This window comes from Onychostoma macrolepis, chromosome 05, assembly GCF_012432095.1.
Source record: "Onychostoma macrolepis isolate SWU-2019 chromosome 05, ASM1243209v1, whole genome shotgun sequence".
NCBI lineage: Eukaryota > Metazoa > Chordata > Actinopteri > Cypriniformes > Cyprinidae > Onychostoma > Onychostoma macrolepis.
The window spans coordinates 4,698,590-4,716,497 of NC_081159.1; the positions used below are offsets into that span (position 1 = coordinate 4,698,590).

A 17,908-nucleotide genomic window follows, 5' to 3' on the forward strand; every position below is an offset into this window, starting at 1 on the left:
TTCTGTTGGAAAGCAAACTCTATTAGGAACCGAATGGGAGTGTAGCCCTACTATACAGTACCTACAGTACTATTAACATCAGTCTGGGCAACACAATTACAAGTGGCCAGTGCCAAATACAGGTGTAAACAGACTCAAAAACGCTTTTGTCAGTCCTGTAGCTTTATTACTTCAATTTCTTTAGGAGGGATGGCAACTTGAAATTTTGGCGTTTTAGACAAAACATATTGAAATCTACACACAGAATACCACTATTTATAATCTGTCCAACTGGTACTGTAAATTATGGTAAATAACAGCCCAATTTAAAAACAATAAAAAAGAAAAATGGGCCTTGAATTCTGTTTGTCCCAGATCTTGCAGAGACACATTATGAAGTTGTAGCTCGTTCTGTTCCACATTTGGCTACAGACAAACATGGCTAAAGTTCAATATGACATCCAATGTGCACTCAGCAATTACAACCCCCAGGAAAAAGTAGATTGATTTCCTCTACCGGATGGTCGAACTCTGGTTTATTTCCTTACTTATCTGTGCAACAGCAGAGATTTGACACTTTCAGGCCAGATTTACCAATTGATTTCTGAGTAGAACTGAATAATTCATTTTCTGAATAGTGGTTCAGTGCTGAACAGGCAAAAATCTCCAAAAAGAGCAACAGCAGTTGATCACAAATCAAAGTAAAATGTTGCAGCGTCATATTTAACCCTCTCTGCCTCTTTGGTCACGTCTGACTGAAAAACAACACATTTTGATTTTTATAAATTTTTTTTTTGTTTGTTTCATCAGAATGAGATGAGACTTGGTAACTTTTGTCATATTAGTTATGTGAACACGCAAAAATAAATAAATACATAAAACATGGACCTGATTTGGACATGTTAAAGGGTTGGAAAATAAAAGGTAACATGGTCAAAAATACACAAAATCCGAAAAAAATTCAAAAAAAAAAAGAAAAAAGCTAATAATATTGATATGAATATTGTGAAGTATCATAAAATCCCCCCAAAATAATAATAATCAAAAAATATTCTTGAACAAAATAGTGTTATATTTCAAGGCTTTGGTCACTTTAGACCATGAAGGTACCAAGTGTAACCCACAAATGCAGAGGCTCAGAGGGTTGATTAGTGATCAAAGTCTGAATTCTAATTGACTGCTTTAAATTAATTAAGTGGCCTTGATTAATTGAGTGTACCTGAGGCTGAGACAAAAGCTGACAAGTATTTAAACATGAAGTGAGACTGCATGTCTATCTAAATTTTGTAAAAGTATGAAATGTAAATAACAGACAAATATTTTTAAGATTAATTCTAATATGAAATACTGAAATCCTGAGGGGGGAAAACAAGTATTGTAATAGTCATTTTTGACTTATACACATTCTTGTAAATATGCAGATTTTAAATGGAAGCAAATAGTATTAAATGGAATGAAAACAGAGCACCTATGTTTATGACAGAAAGTCTTAGAGTACATCACTGATCTAGTCATTGAAATGTCCTAAAGGCTCTGTAAATCTGGCGCTTTGTGTCCGATAACAAGTCACGTGGAACACAGCCTCTGATCAGAGGAGTTTCATACCTCCCAGACACACAAACTAATTAATCTCACACCCCACTGATCAAATAAAAAATAACAGCCCGGAGCACTGAATCTATGACGAACACAACAGATTAACACGACACAGCCTTGCAGCTGGTCAGTTATGTAAAAAAATAATATACGAAATTGTAATCTACTAATCTATTATGGAAATTGTAATATTCCAGAACAATATTGAAATTCACAGGGAACATGCTCATGTAAGGCACTGACGTGTTTGTCCTCTTATGCAAACTAAAATCGCCCCCAGCTGTTTGAAGGTTCATGTCGGCTTCATTACTTCTCTGCGTTTTATCTTTGCTGGTTTGGTTTGGCACTCCTTTAAAGCATGAAAATGATCTCTTTAAAAAATAGTCTGAATAGAAAATGCATTCCAGAAATGACACCTTAGCAGAAGGAGTTTGATTAAATTACAGATGTGTTTTAGCACTTAAAGGGCACTTGGAAGAAGTGGAGTAAGAAGTAGCCAGAGAGGCTGAACCATCTTACATTTCAGAAAAAATAAATGATAAATCAGTGTTCTCACAGAATCTGGGAATATGTGGATGGTTGGAGGCTATGAAGGCCACTCACTATAGCAACTGCATCTCAGCGACAGAATGAAGAGAATCATAAAACACTCACTGTGCTGCCAATTTGCAGAGACAGTAGCGAGTTATTAAACCTTGTTACAAGTCAAGCTCTACACAACCGCTCTCAAATTAGTTACAGACACACGCAAGACATTCAGACGCTCGTAAATGGGAAAGGATCCAATTGCTTTTGTAGTTGAGAACTCTCCCCGTTTGGAAGTTCTGTTTGATGTGCAAAACTGGCTCTTGAGAATATTTAACACCGATATTAGGGTCATGAGACACAAAGAGTCCAACTCCTTCCTTAGAGTCCCTGATGATGAAGGAATTTCTTCAACACAAGCACCGGAGATCATGCAAAGCAGAACTGCTGTCAAAACACCGATCCTGTTACAGCAACAAAGACTTATATTATGTCATTATGAATCAACGCTTTTATATAACCACAACAGTGCATTTGAGTTATGGGTAGAGTTTCAGACAGTTCAAAGGACACAGAACAAAGGACATGTAGTTTTCCTTTGAAACATAAATTTACATAAAATATCTCTAAGCTTCCGATATATGCTGATAGTTGGTGAACATGGTCATATATAGTTAACCCAGCCTATGCCATATTTTTAAATTAAATAATATAATATGTTAGATCTAGATTGGGGACCCTGTTTGGAACAACATTTTTTAAAAAAAATCATCATCTTCAAAATAGGCTACTTAAAAAAATTAATCAGTTGATTCACCAAGCTTGTGAGTTTATCTGACACCATTATCCCCCTTAATATGATAATGTCAAATGTTAGATGCAAACACTGCAATACTGGGGCTGTTAAGTGATTACAGTATATGCTAATGTTTTGAAAATGCCATTATATACCAGTTCTTTGAAATGGTTTCATGGGTCAATATGCTAACATTAGTTAGGCAAACTAACATTAACAAAGAGTAATAAATACTGTAACAAATGTAATGCTCACTGCTGATTAATGCAACTTAATAGTACAGTACGTTAACTAATAGGATCTTATTGTAAAGTATCACCAATAACTTCACTTAATTTACAGCAGAAAGGTTTTAATGGCTTGACAACGTCTAAACAAATTTATTATTTGTATGCAGTGTATGTATATGTTAAAAAAAAAAAAAAAAACACTATGGAATTATTTTTATTCCATTTGCTTTGTTAAAAAACAAAAACAAAAACAAAACAAAAAGTAATACAAATCTAACAGGCTAGATGGTTATAACATCTGGGTAGTTGAGACAACATGTCAGTTACAGCAGTGTCCTGCAGTGTGACTTGCGATACTCCATCTAAAACAATCTAATTTTATTTTATTTTATTTTTAATTTTTGTATAAATATTATGCATACAGTTGTAACAACTCTAGTAAAGCAAAGGGTGGTAAAATGAAGAACTTGTTACAATTTACAGTAGGCTATCTAAAATATGTACTCTTGCAATTTTTTTGGTTTTATGCTGAACTGCGATTTTCTCTGCAAATCAAAAACCAGACGCATAAGTTACCGGTGCAACATAGCAGACACATGAACTCCGCAGAGGCTGACTCCAATTCACTTCGCTGCTAAAACGTCTGGCGGCATGATAAACTTGTATATTGACGGCTTACCTGGCTGTAAGGTCTTCTCAGCAGCGTTGAACGGAGCAGGGCAGAAACTACGGAATCACTTGCACCGCACGCACCCGTTCGCATTCAAATGCTCTGTGTGTCTCTTCTGTGGTAATCGATCGAAGAACGGAGCGCCTGGGGGCGCGCACAATGAACACGTCTGCGAATGACTGTCTGGTTGATTATTTGCTCAGTGATCAGCGTGCTTTTCCATGCCTCGCTGAGTTTTCCTATCCCAGTTATTCCCGATCACAGCTGCCGCAGAATCCGCACGCGCTACCTTTTACATCGTCGCGCGCTCAGAGCCGCAAGCGCGCACGCAAAGCGCGGCCGCATAGTACCTGCTACTAGCCTCCTCTTCTTCACAGGCGGTGAATCAGGTCAGAGAGGAGGCGTCCTGTTTTTTTATAACGTTGTCAAGAGACCTGTTTGTCTCTTCTCTCCTCGCGTATCCGGCGCGCGTCTCACATCTCACATCCCTGCGGTTCACAGCAACAGCAGCAGCCGCGCGTCAGATCGCGCTCCGCACAGCCCAACAGCACTGCCTAGAGTTCTACACAGACACAGCACGACACAAATTATTAAATAAATAAACCGAGATGATATGAATAAACGCGACTGCTCGAACAGAACATTCTGCTCTCAAGAACACTGTGGCACGAAATTAAAAATACTTTTTTTTTTTGGCCACAAATCAGTGGCCTAAGATGAGGAGCCAGGAAGGCAATCTATTTTTGGTTTTATATAAAAAAATCCATCACATTAATTTAACAACAATTTTTAGACAAAGTTACGGCTCAGTGCTGCATTATAGTACATCTAGACGGATATACTGTTACTTCCTCTGCAGTCAAAAATATGGGTGTGACAGCAACTTGTCTTTTAAAAATCATATTTCCCATGTTACAAAAACAGCATTCTTCCATCTAAACACTACCAAGCTACAGAACATGTTACCTGTTTCTGATGCAGAAAAGCTAATTCATGCATTCATGACCTCTAGACTGGATATTGTAATGCACTGCTAGCTGGTTGTCCTGCATCTTCAATAAACAAGCTATAGATGGTGCAAAATGCAGCGGCTAGAGTCCTTACCAGGTCAAGAAAATATGATCATATTACCCCAATTTTACAGTCTCTACACTGGCTACCTATTAAGTTCTGTATCAGTTACAAAATATTACTACTTACTTATACAGCCCTAAATGGTTTTGCACCTGCGTACCTAACTAGTCTTCTATCAATCCATCACGCTCCCTAAGGTCGCAAAACTCTGGACTTCTGATAATACCCAAGTCCACTAAAGGAGGTAGAGTTTTTTGCGCATTTGGCTCCCAAACTCGGGAATAGCCTTCCTGATAACGTTCAGGGTTCAGACACACTCTTTCTGTTTAAATCTAGACTAAAGACACATCTCTTTAGTGAAGCATTCACATAAAATTAAAGGTGCTTCATGATGCCATAGAAGAACCTTTTTGTCTAAATGGTTCCATAAAGAACCTTTAACATCTGAAGAACCTTTCTGTTTGACAAAAGTTTCTTTGTGGTGAAAGAAGGTTCTACAGATTATAAAAAGGTAAGAAAGAAAAGGTTCTTTAAAGAACTTTTGACTGAATGGTTCTTTGTGGAACCAAAAAATGGTTCTTCTATGGCATCGCTGTGAAGAACCTTTTAAGCACATTTACTTTTAAGAGTGCATCTCAGAAATTTGTACTTCAGTTATATGTGATCAAACGCACATTATCATTCTTTTGCTTGGGTTGAACACATCATCTCTGCTTGGTTGGAACAGCAGCTACACTAATTTTTCTCTATTTGTGTCTTTGTTTCTGCCACAGTAACTATACTGCAGGGGATTTGTGAGTTTAATGAAATGTTAATCATCAATGAAATCATAAAAATGTCAAATTAAAATAAATCATTTCATTCATAAAATAAATCAATCATTTGAATTTTAGAGTTGCTTCAGGCAGCCTTATATGTGGCACACAAGATGCGATGATGTAGGTGTCCTTGCATTTTAATGCTTTTTTTTTTAGCCTATCTAGTTGAACCCACTATTAACCCTCTATGGTGCTGTGTTGCCTCCAGGCAACATACTTTATTTTAGGGTTTTTTAATAAAATGAGAAATTGATAAATGCTATCTCAGGGTAGTAGAACTCAAACACTAACCAATGAAAATGCAAAAAAAAAAGTGGTCACATGACCCACAGGGGTCCATTTTGCTTCCAATGTCAGGACATGTGCACATGTCACATGACTCCATATTTTCTCCAATGAAAAGTGCATTTATCATCAATTTTCATCCATATAATTGCCTACAAAAAAATCTGAGTCACCTTCATTATTAAGTAAAGAACTATTTTCAAAAACTTTACATTATATATATCATCAAATGCATTTTAGGAAATTACAAAAAACTTCATGTTGCCTCAAGGCAACAATGTACCGTAATAGAATCACATGAGGCCGTACCGTAGAGGGTTAACAGCAATGATTATATGTTGCGATCAAACTTACAGCAAGATTTGGTAGTTTTGTATGTTGTTTCAGGGTTGGCATCATCTGGGGGTCCTCTGAGGGGTCGGTATCATCTCTTCTCAGGTGTTCAGTCATCTCAGACCTTTTTAAGGGTTGGATCCAGACTGAATCTTGTGTAATTCCTACCTTTACAAACCCCAGTTTGGGAAATCTTGATGTAATGTAATATTTAATGCACTTTAAGTTGTTAATAACAACGAATGGAATATATTTTCTTAATCTTTGTATATTATTATATCAGTGTGGTAGGCCTACTAGATTATCCAATTTAAATCAATGTGATAAATTAGGTCTAAAGTAGCTAATAATAATAATACATAAAGCAGTCCAATTATATTACCTGAAATGTGTAGTGTAATGGATTGTGTTACTAAATAAAATGTTTGTCTTGTAATGGAATCAGTAACGGATTACAATTTAGGCCTAAGTAACCCAGCTCTGTCTATACATGGAGCACTTAACTTTGGGGGTTGTGAATATTGAGAGACAGACATGCCGAGATTTAGTCTATAAATCGGAAAATACTTTACTTTAAAGATGAACTTGGTCAAGCACGATTAAAAAAAAGCTGAATGACTTGAGCGCCTTTGTCTAATGTTACGGTTGTTGGTAAGTCAAGTTTATCCGCTTTAATAAAAGTTACATTTTTCTCAACTTTGTCTTTTTTCTCGGCGCAGACATCCAACGGATGCTGCCAGTTTATTGAAACCTGGCTAGTGATTTCGCGTCGCCACAAGTCGATGACCTAAGGTGCGTTCGACTTCATGCAGCACTGCGCAGACCGATCGGCGGCTGATCAAAAGCATGATGGGAAACGACTGACTGACGACACAGCTTAACGCTCATTGGTTCAGACAACCGTGATGCTGCATTCTCTTCTAAAATGTTTTATTTTTTTTAATCTGATTTCATGCTATTATGTATTTAAATTGTGCATGAATATTCCCAAACACTATGACAGTGCGATCTCTGTGTGAGATATGTGATTGTTGTCATATTTTCTATAAAAATCTAAAATACATGTTTGAATTAAAATAAAATTGGATGATAAATACGCCTTTTGTATGGAATTAAATAGCAAGCACTTTGAGTGTCTTGTTCATCATATTTATGTTCATATAAAAGCAACAGAACTGAAATGATATCATGTTTATCAGCAGCACAGCATATGAGTGAGAATAACACAATATCTGCCTTTGATCTCGTAGGTATCTGTTCCACTTCGAGAGGTCAGAACTGTCCGTCTTGACTGCGCTTATTTCACTCCTCCCTCACTGCAGCCGCCTCTCGCCTACATTTCAGGAGAGGCGAGGCGCATCTCAAACAAGCCTTTGGACACTTTCTGCTCTCGGTAGTGATGTTCTCGCGGTGTTTGCATGCTCTTATCACAGATGAAGTGAATAACATGCAATATATTGTCAAACGCACAGACGTTTCACAAATGTTTTCATGAGCAACAGAAACACTTTTTATATACTGCTTGTGTTACACTTTCAAGAAGGATTCGACGTCCGTTCTTATGGCAACACATTTATTTTCTGTTAAAACAGATAAGAAAAACACAGGTAAATCAAGGAGCGTCTGTTGCGTGTACCACGAAGCTCATCACGTACTAAATACTATTTCCTTGTTCGTGTCAGACACCTTAACAGATAATCATAAACAATAACATGTCTTATAGTGCAAATGTTTAATGCAGATACCTGACACTGGACACATTACTCTTTAAACCACACTCAATTCTCAAGAAATATCTGCTCTAAACTCATAAACATCACCACCAAATAGATCCGAATGTGTTCTGTGCCCACTCGCACACAGCATAAAGAAAAAGTATGACAAATAACATTTAAACATCACAAACCCACTTTAACATGAATACAAGTGAGTAATGCAAACTCTATAAACGTAACCATGAGGATGATTCATTATTTTATAACCATATTACTCCAGCATTGATAATTATGAAGCTGTATTAAGACTCGTTTTAATCAGTTTTAATCCTCTATGAAATATGCGAAAGAACTGACTTTATTTCATGAACTACATCTTAACCGGACACGTTACTATGTTTTACATAACAATATGACAAAATGATTAATAAAAACATTTTACCACTGAATCTGACTGGAATTCTTATTAACTGAATGTTCTTTCAAATGTAATGGCTGACAGAGTGACGCTAAATGAAGTTTTATCATGTTAACGTGTTATCATAGACACATATGCTTTCTTAATTCAGGCTGCATGTCACTACACACGACTAATCAATGTTCGTACACATATATTTAATTCATCCTCATTCCTCATTTTGCATTCTTATCTCCACTATATGTATGATCGTGCTGAAAGTTCTTGGAATTGATAACACTCTCATCCGCCATTTTATGTACGGCACTCTTAATCACGGTTTAATTACGACTCTAGTAATACCCAACAGTATACTGTGTTCCTTTAGAGTAATAATTATCAGCTTACCTGTTAAAACAGATACGAAAAACACAGGTAAATCAAGGAGCGTCTGTTGCGTGTACCACGAAACTCATCACGTTCCCAATACTATTTCCTTGTTATTCAACTACTGATGCATAGAGTAAAGCGTGAATGCCCTCTGCTGACGAACCTGAGTTTAACAAGATTAATTTTACTCGCAACAAAGCGTAATCCAGTAATACAAAATAAATTGTCACAGGAATTACCATTGTTCCCGGATCGGAAAAAGTTCAAAATTTAAAGGGGGGCCATTTTTATTTGTCTCTTTTAAGTTACTCCGGGGTACACTTAATATAGGGCCATCTGTTCAAGAATAAAGTTCAACATAAACATACTATTTAAATACCAATAAAGTGGGGGTATATTTGCTTTTATCAGCTTTTTATTAAATGTGATTCAATATAACATTGCGATTATACAGTAAAAAAGCTTTTACTGTTCTCAAAACAGATTTGTGAGCAGTATTTTTTTTTATTATGCATAAATTATACACTAAACAAAATTATAAATGCAAAAATTTAGTTTTGTGCCCCCATTTTTCATGAGCTGAACTCAAAGATCTAAGACTTTTTCTATGTACACAAAAGGCCTATTTCTCTCAAATGTTGTTCATAAATCTGTCTAAATCTGTGTTAGTGAGAACTTCTCCTTTGCCGAGATACTCCATCCACCTCACAGGTGTGGCATATCAAGATGCTGATTAGACAGCATGATTATTGCACAGGTGTGCCTTAGGCTGGCCACAATAAAAGGCCACTCTAAAATGTGCAGTTTTATCACACAGCACAATGCCACAGATGTTGCAAGTTTTGAGGGAGCGTGCAATTGGCATGCTGACTGCAGGAATGTCCACCAGAGCTGTTGCCTGTGAATTGAATGTTAATTTCTCTACCATAAGCCGTCTTCAAAGGCGTTTCAGAGAATTTGGCAGTACATCCAACCGGCCTCACAACTGCAGACCACGTGTAACCACACCAGCCCAGGACCTCCACATCCAGCATCTTCCCCTTCAAGATCGTCTGAGACCAGCCGCCCGTGGCCCGTGGTGGCGGTGGGGTTATGGTATGGGCAGGCGTATGTTATGGACAACGAACACAGGTGCATTTTATTAATGGCATTTTGAATGCACAGAGATACCGTGACGAGATCCTGAGGCCCATTGTTGTGCCATTCATCCACGACCATCACCTCATGTTGCAGCATGATAATACACGGCCCCATGTTGCAAGGATCTGTACACAATTCCTGGAAGCTGAAAACATCCCAGTTCTTGCATGGCCAGCATACTCACCGGACATGTCACCCATTGAGCATGTTTGGGATGCTCTGGATCGGCGTATACGACAGCGTGTTCCAGTTCCTGCCAATATCCAGCAACTTCACACAGCCATTGAAGAGGAGTGGACCAACATTCCACAGGCCACAATCAACAACCTGATCAACTCTATGCAAAGGAGATGTGTTGCACTGCGTGACGCAAATGGTGGTCACACCAGATACTGACTGGTTTTCGGAGCTTCATAGGTCTTTCTCGCTTTTTTGTTCTTAATTTTATCTAATGAAATACCATATTGTTTTATCTCTTTTATAAAATGTTCAAAGTTTGGCTTAGCTATAGTCCATTTTTTTCACATGAATGTGATATTTTCCAAGTAAAATAAGATTTGTGAGCAGTATTGGATTTTAGAAACATTGTTGTCATGTGGTGAATTTGGCCAATTATGAAACTGCTGTGTCATCATCAGCGCTCCTGCAGTCCTCTGAAAAACCTGCGCCAGCTGAGTCAGCCGGCTGCTCTCGAAACGATATTGCGGTACTTTGATGCCACACGTGACAGTGACGTGATGTTGGCGCCGGTTCAAGTCGGACAAATTTTCTAACCGGCATGCACTGCTTCAAGTCAGCCGCCGATCGGTCTGCACGGCGCTGCATGAAGTCGAACACACCTGTTGAGTCGAATCTTTTCAGTGAATCACTTGAATCAGTTCACAACTTCGCAAAAAAAAAAAAAAGCTAAGAGAGGTTCTTTGGTCACACTAAACCGCATCTCATTTGTGTTTGTTCGTTTAGAAGATGAATAATACGGTGGCCGAGAGAGCTTAAGGTACTGCAACTTCAGAAAACACATGCAAATTAAGAAAACAACTTCATAAATTTTACAACACAGGCGCTGCAAACGCTCACAACACAACCAAATAAAGAAACGCACTGCAAATAGCCTACTTTATTTGGTTGTGTTGTGAGCATTTGCAGCACCTGCTGTCAAATTGATGAAGATGTTTTCTGATTTGCTGGTGCTTTTTCTGTTTGCATGTGTTTTCTGAAGTTGCAGCGCGTTGAGCTCTCTCGGCCACCGTAGGGAAAAATCTACTACGTAATCTATAAAATGAGGCAACTCGCAGTGATCCAGGTTAACAACTCACGGAATCATCGAATTTATTAACATGAAGGAAGTGAATCCGGAAATGAATAAATTAACATTTTATAGACCTATTTCCACAACCATTTATATATAAGACTGTATTATTTTAAGTTTTAGTTTATTTAATTAATTAGACGCAAATTTATGTAGGCCATTTAGTAAAGTTCTTTATTTTATTCTTTATTATTTTTTATAGCACACAACCAAGAACAGTTTGTGTGTTTGTTTGTGTCCATACACATTTATTTATATATTTATTAGTGTGTGATTATGTGGAATTATTTAATGATTATTATTTAGAGGTTTGGTCTTCCAGAACCAAGAATAGTCTATTTCAAAGCATGTTGATTTAATAGCAGAAATTTTATACAAAACACACACACACACATTGGTACTGTATGTTTATTTGATTCTCATATTCTGTCCAGATGTATATATTAAGGAGTTTATAGGTTGGCATGAAAAAAAAAAAGTTTATTATTAGATAATAAAAAATATTTATTTTGTCTGTTCACCCACCATGTACCTTCTACTTAATCCATCCATTCAGTCTAATATCAGCGCCTGATTGAGGATGCTTTAGCTCAACCCATTCTCACACCCAACTAGTCACATATTGAAGCTTGGCCAGGACCACTTGGCGTCGCTTTTTGACGCTCAAGGTACCCCTTAGCGTCATTTTTCGACTTGCAGGGTTCTCCGTTGCTTTAAATAGGAAACCCTTAGCGTCAATATGCCGACGCCATACTGGGAATTTTATCGTCATAATTAAATTATATACTGGGTAATAACATTGCCATTATTGCATATATTTGGGGTGTGATTTTTTTCAATGCAAACAGCCACAACTGTTTTATTTATATTACATTATTTACACATTTATGAGCACATAACCCAACCCCTGCCCCTAAACCTACCATTTGTCAATAAAACACAAGATATAACAGGCAGGTACTACTGCTGTCATAATTTATTTAAAAAATATTAATATTCCAAGTCTTCCGAGGCAAAACGATTGATTTGTGAGAAGAATAGACGCGATCGCCGTCTCTGTCCGCCGTTAAACTCATCCTGTATGCTGCAATCTGTGCGCGAATTCAAAAAATGCCGCCAGAAGAAGCCTTACGTTGTGAAATGCTATTGGCTCTTGCGTGTCTCGTGACCGATTGCGTCATGCTGCTGGACAGGAGTATGCTTTTGAATGAGATGTGAGCGAGTTAACGGAGCGGGATCATTTTCAGCTATTAAAACCTTATGTTTTACTCTCTTCTTCTCATAAAGACTTCGTATGGCTGCAGAAGACTTGGAATGCAACACGGCTTGTTTGTAATGCTTTTATACTGCTTGTTTATGGTCAGATTTTTCAATAAATACCTGTGACTGCACTTATATTTTCCTGTTACGTGTTTTATATTGTTCAGAAGTGGGTAGGGGTGGGGTTAGGTGCTCCAATAAAAGTATACATTTATATAAAATTATTTCTATTTTTTACAAATGCATGCAAACCATTAAACTAAGACAAACAACCGAAAACAGCGGAGGAGAACGTGTTGTCATTTTCCATAAGCGTCTTGACCTGACGCATAAAGCAAGCAATTGAAAGCAATGGAGTTCCTATTTTGTTATATACTGACGCCTAGGGCAGAGCCGTTGAGAAAGAGAGTTGCGACACGCTTTGATCTCGCCGCCGCGCGGTCACGTGGTTCATGAAGCTCTCAATAGTTCCAAACAACTCCGCGCTGTCAATAGGTTTGAATGGGATTAATCGGGTCAGATAATAAAAATAAACATTAACGCGTTTCATAAAATACAACTACTGGTCAGATTTCCGAGAGGTAAACTAATGCGTTAAAATGGCAAAAAATGCTGTAATTTCCTCAACTTTTTGGCGACTGTACTTGAGAAGCACTGAAACGAATGGGCTTCAATGCTAAAACTATCGGTTGTTTGGAACTATTGGCTGCTCCATGACACGCTGTACTTCCGCATTCCTAAGTTCCTATGGAAGCCTATGGGAATGTCGCAACTCTCTTTCTCAACGGCTCTGGCCTAGGGGTACTTTTGGCGTGACGCGAAAGGCGTTTGACCATGCTTCAGTTTTTGACGCCTTGGGAGTGAGAATGGGTTGTTTAGCTCTATGAAAACTGTTCCCCCTGCCAGCTCATTGAAATGAATGAAACTTTATCCCTTCTGATCCAAGGCTGATCTCATCCTTCTGAAGACATTTCTCGCCCACAGACCCCTGACTCAAGAGGGAATACAGAGAGTTCATGCAGCACTTCATCTAAGCTCTATTCATGCCCTGCGCTGAATAAAGCTTCTGTCTGGTTGATCCATTTGCGTGTTGAACTGTAGCCTATGTCTTGTTCTGCCTTCTGGAAACCAGTTCTGACATTAATGCATTTCATATGACAACAACCACGACTGTCATTTTTTACTTTAAATTAAATGTAAAATATCTTGAAAAGCAAAGAACTGAACTAATAATAACATTTCTCTTCTGTACCAGTTCTGTTTTATGATGCATCACCCAATGACTGCTGAGCAGCTATTTCTTGTTCTAATGTGTTGATTCATGCTGATCAGGCATTTTTGCTAAAAGCATCTTACTGCCAGCTGACCCTCTGTACAGCTTCGGGCCAGTAAAGTGCAGTACGGGATACAGGGCTATTTTGGAGCATAAATTATTCCACTGATAAAGCAAAGCACATTCTACGTGACGTCAGAGTTTGGGAGGGAGGAAGGGTTAAAAGGTTGGTTTCTTGTGGCTGTTGGGCCCCAAGTTACTGTCAAGTCTGATCAGTCTCCTCCACTTTAACTGGTTTAAAAACAAGTGAACCCAACCTGGAGGCTAGAGATGGGGCCTCTCTACTCTTCTTTATTTGAAACGTTCGTGCTGGACAGACATTTCACTCCCTCAAACCATGCAGAATACAGTCTGTGGAGTCACTGGCTTGCCGATCAAACATGTTCTGAATTACTTGGGAAACATTTCTTATCAATGTTCATAAAAGGTCTTAATAAGAGTATATAATTTTAAAAAGGCATTTTAGTGAAAGTTGTGATGAGAGTAAATTGTGCACAACAAACTCACAAATATGAAAAAATTATTTATGTATTTTAATCAATTATGCATTGTTTCATTGGATGATTTAAGGTCAACTTTTATTTATTAAAAAATTCCCCCTCAGCCATATTAAGTATTCTAAAAACATTCATAAACCAAAGGTATAGGCTCTAGTTAATTAAAGTATGGAAGTCATGCAGACATCACATGAACAGACAGAATAAAAGCCCTATTATGCTGATTAAGTTTCAGTATCATAGAGTTTCAGCAGGTCCATAGATACTTATCAAATTAAAGTGAAAACAAGGAAAACATTTGGGACATTATGGTGATAGCAACCAACATTGATTACAGTCATAAAAGTCTGTTGGGATAAATTATTCATCTTGGCACTAGCAGAAAACGGTGGAAAAAAATAGACTGTGAATTATTGAAGGCACATGCAGAATTAATTAGCAGTCAGATGAATAAATAAGGGGATTATTTTAAACTTTCGCCTTTAATCCACAAGGCCCTCAGCAGAAACAGAAATATCCAGTAGGCGATTTCTATCAGGCAGGAGCACGGATGACTTAGAGTGCTGGAATGTAGATCTCATAATTGTCTGGCTCATATGGGATCAGCTTTTATTAGGCAAATCATTCAATGATTCAATGGCCATGGATTTACTCCATGAAGGATTGAAACCCTTGAGTGTCAAGATTCCAGTCAGCACTTTCCTCTTTCCTCTTTCCTCTTTCGCTAAACTCCTTTGGGATTAAAGACCTCAGTGAATATGGCAGTGACCTAAATGGTTTAGAAAATTCAGGGTGTTACAATCACACCTTAAATTTGTTTACATGCCAGACAACATTTCTACTTCTTCTAGGTTCAGAAACACACTGAGCCTTGTTCATGCACATGAGCAGAATGAATGTCTATGTAAATTACACTTAAAACCATTCTAACAATGCGCTACATTCAATTTAGTGCAACAGTTTCCATAATATTTGGTTTGCAAACGTCTTGCTCCGAAATTTGTTCTGCGTGATTAAGGTCAATTGACAGTCTGCCACACTATTCTATGCCTCTTTATTTCAGCACATATGAGTGTCTTTACTTGTCATACTTAAATTTAAGTTCCCTCTGTGAACATTATTTATATAAATGGTCTCTGCAATTATTATCGACTGACTACGAGGTATTAGGGATGACTTAATAACTGCAGTAATTTCAGGCCATGACCCTCAAGGGCACCAGTCATTTAAAATGAGGGCTATTATACACTCTCAGAAATAAAGGTGCAAAAGCTGTCACTGGGGCGGTACCTTTTCAAAAGGTACATGTTTGTACCTAAAGGGTCCATTTTGGTACCTTAAAGGTACATATTAGTACTTAAAGTGTACATATTTGAACCTAATAGGTACAAAAGTGTATCTTTTGAAAAGGTACCGCCCCAGTGACAGCTTTTGTACCTTTATTTCTGAGAGTGTAGAAGAACAAACGCCATTATATTGGCTCATGAACCCAAAGAGGATTATATTAATAAAATACATCCTAAATACATACTAAACTGATATTAGTCCCTTTATTTGTGAATTACCAATAGTATTCACAGTGAGAGAGAGAGAGAGATCGAGATCATGTGTGTAAATGTGATCAATCAAGTTGCCACAGGTAACATTTCACTGTAAAAAAAATCCAACTTTCAAAAAGTTCTCCTAACAATGTAAAAAGTAGCCTGAACAAAGAATTTTTAGTATGAGAAGTCAGTTTCATTTTTTTGTGTTAACTGAACAAAAATACTCAGTTTTGTTTACCCCTTAGATACTCAACATGTTCTCAACATATCCAAATATTCTCCCAACTTTTCAAATTGAGTCATCTGAACAAACTATTTTACATTGAACAATATTGCACAAGTTCCCAGCATGCATTGCCGCTTGAAAACATTTTATGTTCATTATTATTAAAATATTATCAATGTTTTAAATTTTACTAGCTTAATTTATGCTGCTGCTGCTGTCACTGTCAGTTAGCCGTCATGTGGATCAGAGTTCACATTTTTGTTGGAATAAAACATTAAATTGATCAACTGATCAAGTGACAGTAAAGACTAATACAATGTTACAAAAGATTTTTATTTCAAATAAATGCTGTTCTTTTGAACTTTCTATTAATCAAATAATCCTGAAAAATAAGAAACGTTACTTGAGCACCAAATCAGCATATTAAAATATATATCAGCATATTACAATATATAATATATTATAATATATTAATCAGCATATTAAAAAACTTGCCCCTTTTAGACTTGCACTCTATTTATTTATTAAAAATTGAGGAAACCTTTTGCCTTAACATTTTTAAGTAAATGATAATAAAAAAAAATAATAATAAGTTAAGTGAATTGTCAAGTTCACAACTTTTTTTTTTTTTTTAATTATTATTTACTTAATAATTTTAAGGCAACGGGTTTCCTAAATTTTTTTGAGTTAAGTCAACGTATCACTTTTTACAGTGTAAGTCAATTAGGATAAAAGCGTCTGCTAAATGACTAAAAATAAATAAAATGATTTCTGAAGGGTATTCTTGGTATTTTAAATTTTATTAATATTTCCCAATTATTACAAAATAAAATATAAATTCTCCTTTCGTTTTCTTAATAGAAAAAACAACAATGACATGATGGTGCAAGTGAATATGATTGACGGTTTTGTGAACTGTTCCTTCTAGATTTTATCTTGTCTAACAACGAGATGTTTCAGGCTCAATTACAATGAGAGAGCTGAAGCCTTTCTGAATTTACTGCAGGGAATCATGGGAACGTTGATGAGGTCCAGTGACAGCTCATATATTCACTTCACATACGCTCCATATCACAGCTCATTCTCAGGAATATAAAAACATGATGAATTGACCCAACAGTTCACATTTAAATTAAGGCTGACAAATGCTAATCGATGCACTGATTTGTAGGCATGCAGTCATGTGTGAAATGGGTCTGACATTTTCATGTTAGCTCAGCCTTTGACTCACCAACATCTCATTTGCTGTTTAACGCTGTTCTGAGTAAAACCCTCATGAGCATAGCATTAGAAATTCCCTGTGAAGACTCAAACTCTCTTCAAAACGTCACCTGACCTTCAGCTGATGAGAATACGATGAACCAAACTTAGAATTTGAAACCACAAATTAAAGTCTGCAGCAGTTTCATATAACAATTTACATGTGATATATAATGTATATAAATAGTTGATACAAAAGTCTGAGAGCACAATTAGTTTTTATGTATTTTAACCTGGAAGAAAACAAGGTTTTACATAAAATTGAATATCTGCCTGATTTCTAGGTCAATAATACAATGTAACATTTGACATTTATTTTGTTTAACTTCTTTGTATGAACAGTCAGATGTTTCTGCTTCCATTAAAACACAAGATCATTCTCAAATCATGCTGGAGAATGTGATCATCAGGTTTCACAAACACTTGTGGAGTTCATGTCCTCTTACTTTTAAAATCCTCCAACTCAGCAGACGGTCAAATGCATGTCTTGTTTAAAGGGGGTGGAAACTTAATACATGTAATTTGAGTGAT

At 36.9% G+C, this 17,908-nt stretch overlaps 1 protein-coding gene across 5 annotated transcripts in view; it reads right to left on the bottom strand.

The window, feature by feature from the left end:
- wscd2 (WSC domain containing 2) overlaps positions 1-8,940 on the bottom strand; it is a 67,094-nt gene extending 58,154 nt beyond the window's left edge. For 2 of the 5 annotated variants that reach the window (XM_058774901.1, XM_058774898.1), the window contains exon 1: positions 3,806-4,314. The gene's annotated coding sequence lies outside the window, so the exon portion shown is untranslated. Of the gene's footprint in view, positions 1-3,805; positions 4,315-8,826 lie in introns of those variants that run through there. The other 3 variants (XM_058774902.1, XM_058774899.1, XM_058774900.1) reach the window with 3 other exon arrangements.
- Between the last annotated feature and the right edge of the window lie 8,968 nt (positions 8,941-17,908).